This window comes from Rhincodon typus, chromosome 3, assembly GCF_021869965.1.
Source record: "Rhincodon typus isolate 14 chromosome 3, sRhiTyp1.1, whole genome shotgun sequence".
Taxonomy (NCBI): Eukaryota; Metazoa; Chordata; class Chondrichthyes; order Orectolobiformes; family Rhincodontidae; genus Rhincodon; species Rhincodon typus.
The window spans coordinates 64,946,589-64,962,507 of record NC_063334.1 but is presented as its reverse complement, the minus strand read 5'-3'; positions in this window follow the sequence as shown (position 1 = coordinate 64,962,507).

The window sequence follows — 15,919 nt, the reverse complement described above, 5'->3', positions numbered from 1 at the left end:
GGTAAGGCCAGCATTTGTTGCCATTCTACTCCAGAGGGCTGTGGAAGCTCAGTCATTCAGTAAGTTCAAGTCAGAGATTTCTAATTACAAATGACATTGAAGGGTGTGGGGCTAATGTGAGAATAAGGTATTGAGTAAGATGATCAGCCAAGATCCAGTGTGGCAGAGCAGACCTGAAGGGCTGAATGGCCTATTCCTACACCTAGGTTCCTGTTCCTAATTGCTCTTGAATGAACTCACTGTGTGAGTGCTAGAGTCACATACTAGAGTCAGATCAGAGATGAACAATAGATATCCTTCCCTAAAGGATATTAGCAAACCAAGGTCTTTTTCCCATGGTAGGGGAGTCCAAAACTAGAGGACATAAGTTTAAGCTGAGAGATTGAAAGATTGAAAAGGTACCAAAGGGGCAATCTTTTCATGCAGAAGGTGGGGTGTGTATGGAACAAACTGCCAGAGGAAGTGGTGGAGATGGATACAATTACGACATTTAAAAAGCATCTGGATGGCTAAATAAATAGGAAGGGCTTAGAAGGATATGGGCCAAATGCTGGCAGATGGGACTAGATTAATTTAGGATATCTGGTCAGCACAGACATGTTGGACTGAAGGGTCTGTTTCCATGCTGTATAACTCTATGACTCTAAGTGGGTTTTTACAACCATCAATACTTCATAACTCCAGCACTTAGACTAGCCGTATATTCCAGATTTGAATCGGTATCCTAAAAGGATTGACTCTGGGTCTCTGGCCTGTTCTATTCTGGCAAGTTCCTGCAATTGAGGAAGGTTATTCAAATTATACACAAAGAAGGCCTAAGTAGGATTAAGTTTTTCCACATCAAATGCATTTTAAGTATGAAGGAAATTACTAATGTACCCAATGAAGCTACTGTGTGGTTCAAATTATTTTCTTAAAGTCATTTGAATAATTTTAAATTTGTTGCTCAGTTTCATTACAAATGCTCTCATCATCTGTCAGATATAAATCTATACCAGTGCTTTCAGATGCTATTCTCAGAGTCTGTAATGTACTGTATGTCTGAAATACTTACTGTCAGAAATTTTTATTCCAATATGGCACCTTCAGTGGAAATCAATCACAAGTCATAGCATCAAAAGCATCAAGAAGGATGCAGCAGCAACAGTGGAGTTTAACATTGCAAATGATTGGCTCATGGGGTGACCTTCATGAAGTTTGAAAAGTTAATGTTCCCTCTAATCTGTACCCAAAATATCCTTGAAACTGCAATTACAATTCAAAGTTACACTGAATTCATTTGTATAATCACAAACACAAAATCTGGCAAGAAACAACACAACTGGGCAGCACTAAAGAATGTTTCAGAGATAGTAGGAACTGCAGATGCTGGAGAATCTAAGATAACAAGGTGTAGAGCTGGATGAACACAGCAGGCCACGCAGCATCAGAGGAGCAGGAAGATTGACATTTCGAGCCTAGACGCTTCTTCAGAAATCCATTTCTGAAGAAGGGTCTAGGCCCGAAACGTCAGCTTTCCTGCTCCTCTGATGCTGCTTGGCCTGCTGTATTCATCCAGCTCTACACCTTGTATCTCAGCACTAAAGAATGTGAATGTTTATTTATTTTCATTTCATGCAAACTGTTCTTGCTGTATTTAGGAATAGCAATCTGGTGTAATTTTATTAATATTGCTGAAAAGGAGCTTATCATTAAAGATGAGCATTTGTAATGAACCTGTAGGTAATATATTTAAAATTATTCAAAAAACATTTTAAAAAATCTGAATATTAAAATAGATTCATTGGGGCACATTGGCCGTTTGCTTAATAATTAAAATAGTTTTTGATATGAGGAAAAACAATCTTAGTGCCTTCTTTCAATGCAATTTTAATAACCTTCTTCAATAGGAGGAAGCTTACAATTTCTACTTGGTCTGGGCCAGTTTAGCGTGATGCCTGATTCAGATAAATTAACTCTTGAACCATGAGAAAAAATTGTGACAAACAGAAATGCATGTTCTTTCAGAAGTAACATACATCTACTATCTGCCAAATGTTTGCTCTGGTTTGGCAGATTGACCTGGAATTATGAATGGAAAGCCTTGAGTCCAAATTTTTGCCATGATGGAGATATTCTCCATTAGAGTAAAAATGCCACATAAAGTTGAAAAGCAATTTGAATGTTTCTTGGGGGGTAACTGGTCATTCATATGACTAATTGCCTCCACTGACATCAGATTTTGGGGTACCTGGAATCCAGAATGTGGAGATTACACCAGGGAAGAACTGGTCTGTTCTCAGTGCATTTGTTTTAGATAGGCAGGGTATCACTTGAGAACACTGAGGTACCCCTGTTAATATGGTCCCAGGCTACCCTGTTTTGTGGCCATCAAGGATCATTTGCACGGGGTGAAGTCAGGTATCCTTTTGAGGTAGGGGAGAGGGATCTCCTGCAGGCAGCCAGGTACTCTTTAGGACTATTAACTTTGTGCAAAAGATACATCCATCCCTTGAAAACATCCAAATTTTCAAGGCCTGTAAAGATCCTGCAGCAAGTTTTAAAATGTGTTTTTTATAAATGAGAGTAAATATAGACCGCAATGTAGACATTTGAATAACCAAACATTTTTCCCTGTGTGTATGGGTACTTGTGGATACTTAATGAGTTGACATTGTAGATGAAGTGGGAAAGAGTGGGCGAAAATTAACATAAAGGTATGAATGGCTATGGAGGATGGGTAGAGGGTATTGGGTTGTGTGGATTGTCACTGGTGTAGCACAAGTGTTTGTGGGGTGAAGGGGAGCAAGGAGGATAGGAAGGTTGAGGTCTGAAGGAATGTTTTTTTAATTTCTCCCCTTTTGGAGAGGTAAGATACCTTTCGGACTGATCACAGGACATCTGTAGTAGAGGCAGGGCACCTGTGGGGGAGGTAAGACGTTACATTTTGGATTTTGAAAAGTTATGCATAAAAAAGTGCATAAACACATCGAGACTGCTGAAGCTGTCAAGAAATTGTTCACAAAAGAACATGCTGGATATTTCAAACTACCTGTTCACATGAAACCATTACAGAATTGGATTTGTGATGGAAGATTTCTCAGGCTACCATTTTCACAATGGGGTACTTTGTGATAGACAGCTCCAGTCACTTACTGAATGGATCTTATTTTACTGACATGAGAAATTAAGCACTTAATTCAGATGTCTGTTTATGTAAAACATTGAGCACTTGAGTGAGAGGTTTGTTTGTACAGGTCATCAAGCATTTAAGTTAACTGTCTTTATGAAGAATTAGTTGAAGCAATTTCAATGTAAGGGTTTTTTGGTTTCAATATGATTGCATTTGTCTTTCAGAGTGCCAAATAGTTCAGTTGGCTGGGTGGCTGTTTGCAAAGCAGAATGATGCCAACAGTGCATGTTCAATTCCTGCACTGACTGAGGTTGCCCCACTTTTTCAACCTTGCCCTCATCTGATGCTTCGTGACACTCACGTTAGACCACCAGCAGTTCTCTCTCTCCGATGAGAGGATGGGACAATGGTCACTTTACCTTCACACTGCTTTTCTTTCAATACTGACATCATCAATAGACTGATACCTTTATTCTCTATCAATTTACCTCCTGACTAATGCCCATGCTGAAATACAGATGAATTGGCATGGACAGGGAAGGCAAAGGGCAATGAGTGGGGCCTATGTTGACATTGAGTTAACAAAAGGACCATAAATGGCCATGGAGATGATGGAGGACATATGGAGTCTGTGAGGCCATGGGAGATGGAATTAGTGGTATGGGGGTATCAATGGACATGAGGGATAGGTGAACAGGCATTGGTTGTCAGAGGGGATACAAAAGAACATGGGACATGAGTAGATGGGCATTGGGTTGCATGGGTGTATGAGGAGCCATAGGTTATAAGGCATAAGTTAGCTCTGAAGTGGTGTGGAGAGTGAGGGAAATGATTGGATGAGTAAAGAAGGATGGTTTATGTTTCAATATTCATTTTTAATCTTTAAACTTGGTGCTGGAGCCCTGAGGTAAGCTTTCCACTCAGTCTGAGCAGGAACTGGGCAGCCTCTTAAATTCTTGCCAGGCTTCTCAGCACAACTCCAAATCCAGCTTGCCTCCCCAGCCTCAAAGTCAGAACTGTGAATGGTTATTTTTAAAGCTCAGGTCTATGGAATAGTGATTTCTCCCAACTCTGTGTGTACAACTCCAGGAATGAAAATCGGTGCTTTAAAGCGAGTAATGCTTTTATCAACATAAAGTTCAAAATTTGTCATGCTTTGTTTTTACTTACAACTTATTTTTCCACAAGCTGACGTAATTTTTGTGAAGAGTTAAAAAAATGGGATGCCTTAAATATGGAGAAAAACATCAAAAGTCAGACTACACTTTAAATTATCTCATGTCAATCATTAAGCTGATATTGGCCTTCTGGAGTTTGTCTATAATTCATGGAAGAAAATGTTACTTAATAAAAAGTGACAAAATGTTGCATTAATCACTTGGCATTTATAAATTGCTATTGCAAGCACTTTCGTGTATTCATTTAGCCATTTCCCCTTGTGAGTAGATAGAAAATTGAACATACAATATTGGGGTTGACTTGAGCAAAGTTCTGGATCTTGAATCATATTTTGCTGTGATTGACTACATAAACAACACAAGATTTACAAATTGGAGTACTGTAGTATGAGCTAAATTCAGATCCTATTATGTAATCCTGAATTTTTTGTTAACTGCTGATTTGAATAAAATAATTGGTGTTACATATACTGTTATGACCACGGATCGGAATCCTCAATTATGATGGACATTTTTATCCTGGTAATTGTGTTTATTTTAAAAGACAGCTGAAGCAACCAAAAATGTCTGTGGATGTATATCAAGTGACTGTGAAGTGGAGATACAGAAGCTGTCATGGCTCTAACAGGCAGAAGATTCTGCATGAGGTTAAATCCAAAATTCCCAGACCCAGGTGGGGTGTGTGGGAATGGCATCAGGAATGCCAGAACCGGACCCAGGATTCTGACAAGCAAGACCGAGTTTACTTCAGGGCATGATGTTTGATGTAAGAACCATGGGAATGGCCCTGCATGGGTAAGAGGCACGGTCAACATCAGGTCAGGACCAGTGATGTATAAAGTTCTGGTTGGAGTGACGGCCCTGAACAAGCAAATGGACCATATGAAAGTCACTAACTCACATACGGCGGAAGAAGAAAGCGAATTTCTACCAAGGCATTCCATGCGCAAGAGGCGAGCTTCCGTACATTAGACACCAGCCGCATCGGACGCTGTGTTGGAGGAATCTGATCTGGTGCTAAAATGCTGCAGGAGGCTGTCCAAGAAAAGGGACTGACCTATGTTCCCAGAGGAGGAGTAATATAGTCATTATAACAAGGTCAGCCAGCTAGACATCATAGAATGTCAATTCCCTGATTGGGGCTGTTAATCTGGTTCAATTAGGGAGCCCTGGCTGACAGATATAAACAGGAGTATCACAGATTATAGAATCATGATGTTGTACAGCATGGAAAAAGACCCTTTTGTTCAACTCGTCTGCAGTGACCAGATATCCTAAATTAATTCAGTCCCATTAGATAGCATTTGGCATATTTCCCTCTAAACTCCTCCCATCCATGCACCCATTCAGATGCTTTTTAAGTGTTGTAATTGTACCAGCCTCCATCACTTCCTCTGGCAGCTCATTCCATACACGCACCACCCTCTGCATGAAAATGTTGCCCAATACGTAGTTGGGTGGAGTCTTTATGAATTGGAAGGCAGGAAGTTAGAATTTGTTGGTAAAAATGATTGTGGGGTTAAGAGTGCTGTGGTCCCTTTAAGATCTAGTGCTGTGTCTGTGCTTGGAAGTTTATACATGCAGGTGTAAAGAGAGGGCCTAAGTGGAAAAATTTTGTATAGAAAAGCCAAGCAGCACTTTTTCCAAGACAAGAAGTTTGAATTTGGCCAATTAATTTAAAATAAGCACTTAGATACAGAAAGCCAATTGAATTTAAATCTGATGGTGTTGACAACCTGAAACCAATCATATTACAAGAATTTGATTATGTCATTTGGGGTACATAAAGATGAGGACAGAGTTAGCACCATTCAGTTCTTGGAGAAAGCCCATCTACTTAATCAAAGGTATCATGATATTTTAGCTCAAAGTCCTCATTGAAAAAAAATTATAGAGATAAAACATCCCAGACAACAGAATTAGTGGAAGAAGGTTGTTTCTGAAGAGAGTGGAGATGACAGAATATTTCTGAAGACAGTCTGTGCAAACTTGGAGAGATTAAGTTATAATTAATTGTTCTCTTATTAACTGGGTTTATTAAGTGGGACTTGTGTTTATTTGACCAGTTAGGAAGTAGTTAGTAGACTAGAGGTGGAATTGTCAGTCTGTTACTAATTCTGTTAATTTGTTTATTGTTGGGTTAAATAAATAAATTGTTTCTTGTTACTTGTAAAGTGGAGATCAGTGATAGTCTTTCTTTTAACAGTTTTTAACAGATTATGAGGGGAAATGCAAGTTTCTGAGTGTTTTGGGGGTAATTATTAGAAGGGAATCCCCACTCCTCATAACAAATTGGGGCTTGTGTTTTGGTTTAACAGTCAGACGGGTTCAGCTATTCCCTGCCATAACATGCCCCTTAGATCCCTTCTACATCTGTCGCCCTCACCTTGAACCTATGCCTTCTAGTTTTGGACTCTCCTACACTGGGAAAAAGACCTTGGGTATTCACCCTATCCATGCCCCTTATGATTTTATAAACCTCTATAAGATCATCCCTCACCCTCTGATGCTCCAGAGAAAATAGCCCCAGCCTATTCAGCCTCTCCCTATAGCTTAAGCTCTCCAACCCCAGCAACATCCTTGTAAATCTTCTCTGCATCCTTTTAATTTTAACAACATCCTTCCTTTGGCAGGGAGATTTGAACGCAGTATTCTAAAGGTGGCCTAAACAGTGTCCTGTACAGCTGTAACATGACATCCCAGCTCCTGGACTCAATGCACTGACCCATAAAGGAAAGTGCACCAAATGTCATCTTCACTACCCTGTCTACCTGTGACTTCACCCTCAAGGAACAACGAACCTGCACACCAAGGTCTCTTTGTTCAGCAACAGTACCCTGGTCTCTACTATTAAGGTGTATAAGCCCTGCCCTGATTTGCCTTACCAAATGCAATACCTCACATTTATCTGAATTAAACTCCATGTGCCACACCTCGGCCCTTCTGCCCATCTGATTGAGGTCCCATTGTACTCCAAGATAACCTTCTTCACTGTCCACTACATCGCCAACTTTGTTGTCTGCAAACTTACCAACCATTCCTCCTATATTCATATTCAAATCATTCATATAAATGACAAAAAGCAGTGGACCCAGTGTTGATCCTCACCACACCCTGCTGGTCACAGATCTCCATTCTGAAAGCCAACTCTCAACCACAACTCTCTGTCTTTTACCTTCAAGCAAATTTTGTGCCCAAATGACTAATTCTCCTTGGATTCTGAGTTCTAAAGAAGGGTCACTGGACCTGAAAAGTTAATTCTGATTTTTTTTTTCTCCACAGATGCTGCCAGACCTGCTGAGCTTTTCCAACAAATGCTGTTTTGCTCCTTTGATCCTATATGATCTAACGTTGTTAACCAGTCAACCATGTGGAATCTTGCTGAACACCTTACTGAAGTCCAAATAGGCAACATTACCACTCTGCCTTCATCAATTGTCTTTGCCACTTCTTCAAAAAACTCAATCAAGTTGGTTATTCATGATTTCCTATGCACAAAGCCATGTTGACAATCCCTAATCAGTCCTTGCCTTTTCAAATACATGTAGAACCTGTCCCTCAGAATCCCCTCCAACAACTTACCCACTACTGATGTCAGGCTCATGGTCTATAGTTCCTTGGCTTTTCCTTACCACCTTTCTTAAATAGTGGCACCGCAATGCCAACCCTCCAGTCTTCAGGTACCTCACCTACGGCTATCTATGATGCAAATATCCCAGGAAGAGGGTCTAGCAATCTTTTCCCTAGCTTCCCACAAAGTTCTGGAAAACACCTGATCAGAACCTGGGGATTTATCCAGCTTTATGTGTTTTAAGATGTCCAGCATCTGCTTTTCTGTAATATGGTCACTTTTCAAGATATCACTATTTATTTCTCCACATTCTCTAGCTTCCATATCCTTCTCCACAGCAAATGATGTGAAATATTCATTCAGTATCTCACCTATCTGTTGTGGTTCCACGCATAGATGGCCTTGTAGATCTTTAATGGGCCCTATTCTCTCCCTAGTTACTCTTTTGTCTTTAATGGATTTGTAGAATCTCTTTGGATTCTCCTTAACCCTATTTGTCAAAGCTATCTCATGTCCCCTTTTTGGTATTCTGATTTCCCTCTTGAGTATACTCCTACTGCTCTAATACTCCTTGAGGGATTCACTGAATCCCAGCTAGCTACGTGTGCCTTCTTCCTTTTCTTGACCAGAGCGTCAACTTCTCTAGTCATCCAGCACTCCCTACACCTTCCAGACTTGCCCTTCACATTAATAGAACCATGCTGCCTCTGGACTCTTGTTATATCTCACTTTCTCACCACCCCTTTATTTATGACTATCCCAAACAACTTTTGAAAGTTTTTGCCTAATACTGTCAATATTGGTCTTTCTCCAATTTAGAACTTTAGCAGTTGATCAGTCTATCCTTTTCCATAACTATTTTGAAACTAATAGAATTATATTCACTGGCCCCAAAGTGCTCCCCCACTGATACCTCCGTCACTTGCCCTGCCTTATTTCCAAGAGAAGATCAAGTTTTTCTTCTTTTCTTCTGACACTCTGGGTGCTGACTCTGATAAGACTGTGCCAGATTCAAGGACCTTCCACGTGTAAATAAAGAGTGACTTTGTGACAGGATATCATCTCTGTGGAGTTATTTCATGTACTAGCTTGGGTTTGAGTATTTGCATACTGTGAAGGTCACAGATGAAGAATTATCTCCTAGTCATCCGTGTTGCAGGTAAAGGGACTCTTTCATTGGGAGCGCTAGCAATAGCTTCCTTGAAAGCTGAGCAAAATGAAACAGAACAACAAAAGGACTCTCTTTCACTTTGAAAGCTAGAATTCAGTCACAGTTAAAAGGAATCAGCACAATAGAATCTCATCCAACCTGCAAATCTAAGAATGTTGAAATTGACTCCATAACTACCAATGTTAAGACTAATGGTCTTAACATTCATCTATCTGCTCTTCACAAACAATTCTAATCTTTCTTGTGTTTGGTTTAAAAAAAAGGTCAATTTTTGTTAAGTCAAGAAAGCTTGGTTAACTTGATTCCTTGAAAGCATAAGTCCATTCAAATCTGCAAGAAAGGTATCCATAAGAGAAGGGATCCAGTTTTAAATGACCCTTGTTGCAACCAACCAAATATGGTGAACAAAGATGGAAAGATATTTCATCGTTCCTCATCTGGGAGTTTAATGATCTTTGCTACCTCATCTATAACTCTGACAAACTGGGGAATCTGGCCTGGGGTCTGATCATAACAATACTGAGCTCATGCCTTGGATAGAAATTTCACCTTTGTTTTTGAACGGCCAATCAATACTGCTGCCAATATTGTACCAATTTCAATCATGAAAGTACTCTTCAGGTTGTAGACATGCTCGCTGAGCCAGTGGATTTGGCTGCAAACGTTTCGTCACCCTGCTGGGTAACATCGTCAGTGCACCTCTAGTGAAGTGCTGGTATTCTGTCCCGCTTGTTATTTATATGCCTCGGTTTGTTGGGTGATTGGTGTTATTTCCAGGACAAGTGGGACAGAACACTGACACTTCACCGGAGGCGCATGGACGATGTTACCTAGCAGGTGATGAAACATTTCCAACCAAACTCACCAGCTCAGCGAGCAAGTCTACAGCCTCATCCACAACCTGAGCTACAAATCTTCTTGAAAACTTCAAAAGTACTTTTCAACCTCATTCAATTAGAACTGCAAAGAATAATTTCAGACTGGCTATTGTTAATAAAACACTTAAATTGCATTTCTGGCAGGTATTTCTTATGTCAGCATACTGGAACTTTTGCAGAAAAAGAAATAGTGTCATATGTTGCAAAACACATTGACAGCATTTGTTCTCTGGGGAAAAGGAAGCATTTTAGGTTTTGGAAGTTATCTGTTAAATCAGTTGTCTCTGGACTAGTGGAATTTGCAATGTCATATGTAGCATTTATGAGTCATAGAGTTATAGAGGTGTACAGCATTGGAAACAGACTGTTCGGTCCAACTCATCCATGCTGATCAGATATCCTAAATTTATCTAGTCCCATTTGTCAGCATTTGGCTCATATCCCTCTAAACCTTTACAATTCATGTACCCATCCAGATGCCTTTTAAATATTGTAATTGTACCCACCTCCACCACTTCCTCTGGCAGCTCATTCCATACACTCAATACCCTCTGTGCAAAAATGCTGCCCCTTAGATCCCTTTTAAATCTTTCCCTTCTCACTTTAAACCTATGCATTCTAGTTTTGGATACCCCTACCCTGGGGAAAAGACCTTGGCTATTCACTCTATCTATGCCCCACACGATTTTATAAACTTCTACAAGGTCACTCCTCAACCTCCAGTGCTCCAGGGAAAAATAACCCAAGCCTATTCAGCCTTTCCCTATTGCTCAAACCCTCCAACCCTGGCACCATCCTTATAAATCTTTTCTGAACCCTCTCAAGTTTCCCAACACACTTCCTATAGCAGGGAGACTAGAATTGAATGCAGTATTTCAAATATGTCCGAACCAATGTCCTGTACAGCCACGATATGACCTCCCAACTCCTATACTCATTGCACTTGTGTGTTCTTTCTGACTGCCGATCAGCAATAAGTTTGCAGTAAAGGTGTTTTTGTATCTTCATGTGCATGTCCCAAGTAAACAATGTTCACCTTTTGTGAGCTTTTAAAAATAATATTATTTAATACCATATATTCTACCTGCATGCTTAAAACATGACTGTCGTTTATTTGTCTCGCACACACTTGCACACCAATTAGGTGCAGTTGAAGCTAAAATAGTATAATTATACTGTGATTATCTCAGATTTGTTTGGGGCAGACCTATTATTTCTTAGCCAAGTTGATTTTGTAAAAATAAGGGTGCTTTCAAGCAGCACTTTTGTCTAATCTGTGAGGCACCTTGTTGTCAAATTTCTAGGAGGTTGCTTCTTGGGTAAATTCAATATTGGAACATGTTGGGACAAGGAGATGAGTCATTTTTCACAGTGTTGTTGTTGTTTATTGCTTTGGCTGCTTAGATGTCTTGCAGCTGGGTCGCTAGCTTTCTGATAAAACTTTCACTCGGCAGAATAGTTTCTTATTGTTGTAAGAGCTGTCCAAAGATGTGCAGGTTACGTGGATTGGCCAGGCTAAATTGCCCATAATGTCCAGGGATGTGCAGGCTAGGTGGATTAGCCATGGGAAATGCAAGGCTACAGGTCTTGGGTGGAGTTGGGGGGTTGTGGGTCTGGGTGGGATGTTGCTCAGAATGTCTGTGTGGACTCGATGGGCTGAATGGCCTCTTCCACACTAGCAATTCTATGATTCTATTTTTTGAAGGAACACATTGAGGGCAGACCGAAGTTACTAAGTTTATTTTTACTTCAATTTTAAATCAAAATATATTTGTACATTAAAATTAAATTCAGTTCACAAATCTCATACAATATTCTCCCATAAAAATCAATTAGTGTCAGTACCATTTTCACTGGTCTGCACCCTTCCTAAAATTAGATTTTGAAAGAAATGTATTGCAGAAAATCAGAGGATGAAGAATAGGTTCTATGATTGACCTTGAGGTAAAACATATTTATGCTGCAAAATGTGGAACAAATACATTTTGGCTGCAACATGTACGGAATAAAATGCAACCTAGTGTTTTAATGTGAATTTGTAAAAAGAATCCGAGGAACTGGTGAAGTGTAGTCCAAATGTTGTGCAGTTATTTTCTTCAATGGGCTCTCAAATTGAGAGATTTGAGGCTGCAAATCAGGAGATTGACTTCAAGCTGTTGTAAATGCCTGCTGTAGATCACCTGCTGGTTTCAGCTAGAAATCAAAGCTCAATGCATGTGTAGGTTTGGTGATTTAATATCTGCCTGACTGGCTCGAGGCTCAGCTGATATGAGTTAAGTCGGACATCCTCCACTAAAAATCTTCAAGCATTATACCTGACCAGAGCTGATTGCAGTCTTTGACAACTGTACAAAAATAATTGGAAGCAGACCTTCTGGAGTTTAAAAAAAATGCACCTCCCAGTTTTCAATTCTCAGTCAGTAGGACATTTAATGATTTGAATTCATACTAAACAAGCTCAAGCATTCGCAAAAGTGACAGTCTATTTTTAACATTCCACCTCAGCGCTAGGGATGTCTATAAGCCAAGCGAATTATTTGATGTTCAGGCACAACATTTATATGCCTGTATTTTTGCTTGTAAAGCAAATGTAGACAATATAGGTATCCAGAGTTTCCTTAGGGGTTCTCTGAGTTACATCTGCAACTTTGATCCAAACCTTCTTTAAATGGTCTAAGTGAAGGTTGAAGCTAAATAACTGTATGGTGATGGTTTCTAAATCCAAGTGTATAAAACAATATAATTTAAATCAGAACGTACACAGTCCAAGTTGATTTGCCTGTCACTATTTTCCCTCAGGAACAGAACGAAAGTGTATGCATACGTACAGTGAAGTGATACGTTCCCCAAAGTATAAGCACTTTAAAATTCAATGTTGATTGACTGCAATAAATTCACAGAAACTTGACCTAATTAGAAAGTTATCTTAAAGCAAAACAAAAGATTAAAACATGTTGAAGAAATGTGTTTGAAGAATTTTAAATGATCAAAGTCGTTAAGACAAATATTTCTTATTCAGGTGAAAGCTGCTTTTCACCAGTACTGCTGCAAGTTAATGCTTCCACTGCCCAAAGCAACGGTTGTCTAAACACAGCCTTACAAATGACAGAACACCAAAACATTTCAAATAGAACCCTTGGGATAGAATCTCTGCTTTTGAATAATCAGGACATTTGATTCAAGGTGGGTTTGAAATTACACTGATTATGTTGCATGTCAAAGTTTATAGTAAAATTCATTTGCAAAATTGCAGATGCAAAATCGTCTAAGAAACAATGCAATTGGACAATGTAATAGAAAATTTTCTTTTCCTTTCCACGAAAAATAATCACTGATGCAGTTTTATTAGCAGTTGAAAATGAGTGTATCTACAAAATAAGCAGTTTAATAAATGTCCAGTTCTCCATCTATGAACAACCAGAGTTTAAATCATTGAAATGATTTTTTAAAAAAGTGACTCCTTTATTAGTTTCGGAGGGTGTACGTTAATCAATTTCTTAGGGCATTAAATATTTTTTTAATATGGAAAAGCTTCAAAAGCATGCTTGCCAGAGACTGCGCACTTAAGAAAATAAATTAAATTTGCACATTGTCCTCAACTGGGTGCAATTGGTTGCAAATCATTTTCCTCAATCTGCAAGTGTGGCCACTGATACAGCCAATGTTATATTTGGGCAAAATGATTTTTAAAACAGGAATAAAACAACAGAAACTTGATTTATGCCTGGCCTAATTTAGGCTTGAGCTTCCCACTATCTTTGCTCAGGTTCAGTTAATTTCACCCAGTTTGTGCTAACAAAATAATGCATCAATTGTTTGGGTCGTCATAGACTGGATGGATGATCCAAGATGCACATTGAGATCTGACAGAACTCCTGACCTCTGTGGAAATTGCCCAGGAAGTTTGAACTTCCAATGGGAAATCCCTTGAGCTCCAGGATTTTCCACGTAAGTCTTCAACTTTTAGGTAGAATTTGAGACTTTGGACAGTTCCATGATACTTAATTAAATAGTTACAAGGAAACATTAGACAGAAAAAATCTGGTTTAATATCAAGGCAACTGCACAATAGATCCCCCATTTACCACCCTGTCGGCCATCTACCCTCTGACCTGACCAACTTGACTGAGTAATCTCTGCTGATCAGGCCTAATTATCCTCCCATCACCCAACTGTTTGCTGACCCAAACTGTCTAACCCCCACCACTAATTACTCCTTTTGATCTGATCTGACAACACCTCTCCCATCTACCACTCTGTCCATTATTAAGTTCAGTTGTGAACTGGTTCCCCTCGTTCTCAATTGATCACAACAAAGCTTTAGGTTTTTCTGAGCATCAAGCTATACCTTTCTCCAATTAATTGTTTTTACTGTAATTGATAAGCAGCAAATCAGATGGTTTCCTTGAGTTAAAGAAAGTACAATTTTATTACCTGATCACCCTCAGAGAAATAGTAAAGATGTGGCATCAAACATGAAGTTGCTTGAGCTCTTTCTTCCTCTTTCTCCCGCACACACACGTACATATGCACACATACATATGCACACACATGCTCAAATGTATACATGCATTTATAGCAATAGAGTTAAAGGAGATATTGTCCAGCAAAAAGGAAGATAAAATAAGACAAGGTTTAGAGCCTTCTGATCTAATTTGTGTATAAGGTTTTAACTAACACCATGGTTACTTAGTTGGTTTCTTAAAGCCCATCAGTAGTAGTGAACTGTAATTATCTTTTTGAATTCTTGCTTGTTTCATACTCCAATCAGAACTGTCCACTCTTCTCGAGAGAGAACCATCACAGCCTATGTTCACTTCTGCATTTGGAATTCCATCTCTTCCTGGCCTGCCAAATAGCCTCTTGATATACGAGCTGGTTGTGTATTGTATGTTTGCTCAGGTCATCATACAAATGGTTAAATATCTTTAGCCAAACATTTCTATTAGAAAAATGCTTTCACTTCAGAGCTAAACCAAATGAACCAAAGGCATTTATTTTTAAGCATGAAGTTACCTATTTTAATATAATCAATTTCAGCCCAGATTGTCTTTGGTGTAATTCATATCAGTTTCATAAAAAGTGATCAACCTACGTGGATCAGATGATTTCTGATGCCATTTTAAATCAAATTTTAGTTTTTGTCACACTCTAAAACTGCTTCAGTGCATGAAAGTCCCAGATATTAAACTGGTCAAAGAAATTCAAAGAAAATTGTCCATATAGGTCCATACCTCTCACTTATCCACTTAACAACTCAGTCCATTGATTTACTCACTCACCCAGTCTTCATCACTCATCTGCGCTGGACATTTCACATTACTATATGGCATTAGTACCTCAAAAGGAAGTGTATCCAGTCTTCTCTTTGTTGCTCCAATATTCCAATGAAACTTTCTCCACTGAAATGTTTACTCTACTTTTCTCTGAAAGATTGGGAAGAGTTGGTCAGAAATGTGGAGCAGCATTGGGATGTGCAAAAATATGAGTAGACTACCAATGCAATGTTGATTGCCACTTCACAAAATATCCGAGCATCTACTTCATGTGTCACAGTGCCCAAATTAGACAGTGCTTTGTCAGATTGTACTAGAATATGTAGCTTCATTCTTAACTGTTCGGTTAGTTTACCTCTGATTTGGAAGCATTTTCTAATGGAACTGTTTGGCTGAAGGGTTTTTAATCATTTGCACAATATATGTGATGTACATGCAGGGGACTTGTGCCATTGAAAACATGATATGTGCCCCAAACAGTACACATGCAATAAATCAACTGAACACTTCTGGCCATTAGTGGAGGAATTGCTTATTAATTATGTGATTTCAGGATGCAGACCTTTATTTATTTACTGGAAAGATTTATTTCAGCAGGTAATAGGTATGGAATGGTCTTAGCTGCATAATAATCTATATATTAATGTACAAACATTTGAAGTTAACACCTACTAACATGATTAAGAAAAGTAACGTTTTTAGACGTTTTGTCTCTGTTCTTATCATTAATGTG